Below are 2,500 nucleotides of genomic sequence, written 5' to 3'. Positions count from 1 at the left end.
GGCCCCTGGAGCTCTGATACAGGGAGAGAAGCATGTGTGTGTGGCTGTGGAGGTCCTGTGGAGGTGCTGTGTGGCCCTTTAATATCACAGGGCCAGTGGCTGGGTGATATGCCTGGCTCCTGGAGCTCTGACACAGGGGGAGAGAGGCATGGATGTGTGGCTGTGGAGGTCCTGTGGAGGTGCTGTGTGGGCCTTTAATATCACAGGGGGAGAAGCTGGGCCATGAGCCTGGCTCCTGGAGCTCTGATACAGGGGAGAGAGGCATGTGTGTGTGGCTGTGGAGGTCCTGTGGAGGTGCTGTGTGGCCCTTTAATGTCACAGGGCCAGTGGCTGGGTGATATGCCTGGGTGCTGGAGCTCTGACACAGGGGCAGAGAGGCATGTGTGTGTGGCTGTGGAGGTCCTGTGGAGGTGCTGTGTGGGCCTTTAATATCCCAGGGGGAGAAGCTGGGCCATGAGCCTGGCCCCTGGAGCTCTGATACAGGGGAGAGAGGCATGTGTGTGTGTGGCTGTGGAGGTCCTGTGGAGGTGCTGTGTGGGCCTTTAATATCACAGGGGGAGAAGCTGGGCCATGAGCCTGGCCCCTGGAGCTCTGATACAGGGGAGAGAAGCATGTGTGTGTGGCTGTGGAGGTCCTGTGGAGGTGCTGTGTGGGCCTTTAATATCACAGGGGGAGAAGCTGGGCCGTGAGCCTGGCCCCTGGAGCTCTGATACAGGGGAGAGAGGCATGTGTGTGTGTGTGGCTGTGGAGGTCCTGTGGAGGTGCTGTGTGGGCCTTTAATATCACAGGGGGAGAAGCTGGGCCATGAGCCTGGCCCCTGGAGCTCTGATACAGGGGAGAGAAGCATGTGTGTGTGGCTGTGGAGGTCCTGTGGAGGTGCTGTGTGGCCCTTTAATATCACAGGGCCAGTGGCTGGGTGATATGCCTGGCTCCTGGAGCTCTGACACAGGGGGAGAGAGGCATGGATGTGTGGCTGTGGAGGTCCTGTGGAGGTGCTGTGTGGGCCTTTAATATCACAGGGGGAGAAGCTGGGCCATGAGCCTGGCTCCTGGAGCTCTGATACAGGGGAGAGAGGCATGTGTGTGTGGCTGTGGAGGTCCTGTGGAGGTGCTGTGTGGCCCTTTAATGTCACAGGGCCAGTGGCTGGGTGATATGCCTGGGTGCTGGAGCTCTGACACAGGGGCAGAGAGGCATGTGTGTGTGGCTGTGGAGGTCCTGTGGAGGTGCTGTGTGGGCCTTTAATATCACAGGGGGAGAAGCTGGGCCATGAGCCTGGCCCCTGGAGCTCTGATACAGGGGAGAGAGGCATGTGTGTGTGGCTGTGGAGGTCCTGTGGAGGTGCTGTGTGGCCCTTTAATGTCACAGGGCCAGTGGCTGGGTGATATGCCTGGGTGCTGGAGCTCTGACACAGGGGGAGAGAGGCATGGGTGTGTGGCTGTGGAGGTCCTGTGGAGGTGCTGTGTGGGCCTTTAATATCACAGGGGGAGAAGCTGGGCCATGAGCCTGGCCCCTGGAGCTCTGATACAGGGGAGAGAAGCATGTGTGTGTGGCTGTGGAGGTCCTGTGGAGGTGCTGTGTGGGCCTTTAATATCACAGGGCCAGTGGCTGGGTGATATGCCTGGGTGCTGGAGCTCTGACACAGGCCAGAGAGGCATGTGTGTGTGGCTGTGGAGGTCCTGTGGAGGTGCTGTGTGGCCCTTTAATATCACAGGGGGAGAAGCTGGGCCATGAGCCTGGCCCCTGGAGCTCTGATACAGGGGAGAGAGGCATGTGTGTGTGGCTGTGGAGGTCCTGTGTGGCCCTTTAATGTCACAGGGCCAGTGGCTGGGTGATATGCCTGGGTGCTGGAGCTCTGACACAGGGGCAGAGAGGCATGTGTGTGTGGCTGTGGAGGTCCTGTGGAGGTGCTGTGTGGCCCTTTAATATCACAGGGGGAGAAGCTGGGCCATGAGCCTGGCCCCTGGAGCTCTGATACAGGGGAGAGAGGCATGTGTGTGTGGCTGTGGAGGTCCTGTGGAGGTGCTGTGTGGCCCTTTAATGTCACAGGGCCAGTGGCTGGGTGATATGCCTGGCTCCTGGAGCTCTGACACAGGGGAGAGAGGCATGTGTGTGTGTGGCTGTGGAGGTCCTGTGGAGGTGCTGTGTGGGCCTTTAATATCACAGGGGGAGAAGCTGGGCCATGAGCCTGGCCCCTGGAGCTCTGATACAGGGGAGAGAAGCATGTGTGTGTGGCTGTGGAGGTGCTGTGTGGCCCTTTAATGTCACAGGCCCAGTGGCTGGGTGATCTGCCTGGGTGCTGGAGCTCTGACACAGGGGCAGAGAGGCATGTGTGTGTGTGTGTGTGTGGCTGTGGAGGTCCTGTGGAGGTGCTGTGTGGGCCTTTAATATCACAGGGGGAGAAGCTGGGCCATGAGCCTGGCCCTGGAGCTCTGATACAGGGGGAGCATGGATGTGGCTTTGGAGAAGGCAAATATCTAGAGTCTCCGCTCCACTCCCCTCT

Source organism: Trachinotus anak, unplaced genomic scaffold (assembly GCF_046630095.1).
Source record: "Trachinotus anak isolate AG129_WGS33_773 ecotype Australia unplaced genomic scaffold, CSIRO_AGI_Tana_v1 ptg000101l, whole genome shotgun sequence".
Classification (NCBI taxonomy): Eukaryota; Metazoa; Chordata; class Actinopteri; order Carangiformes; family Carangidae; genus Trachinotus; species Trachinotus anak.
This window is presented reverse-complemented; position numbering follows the sequence as displayed.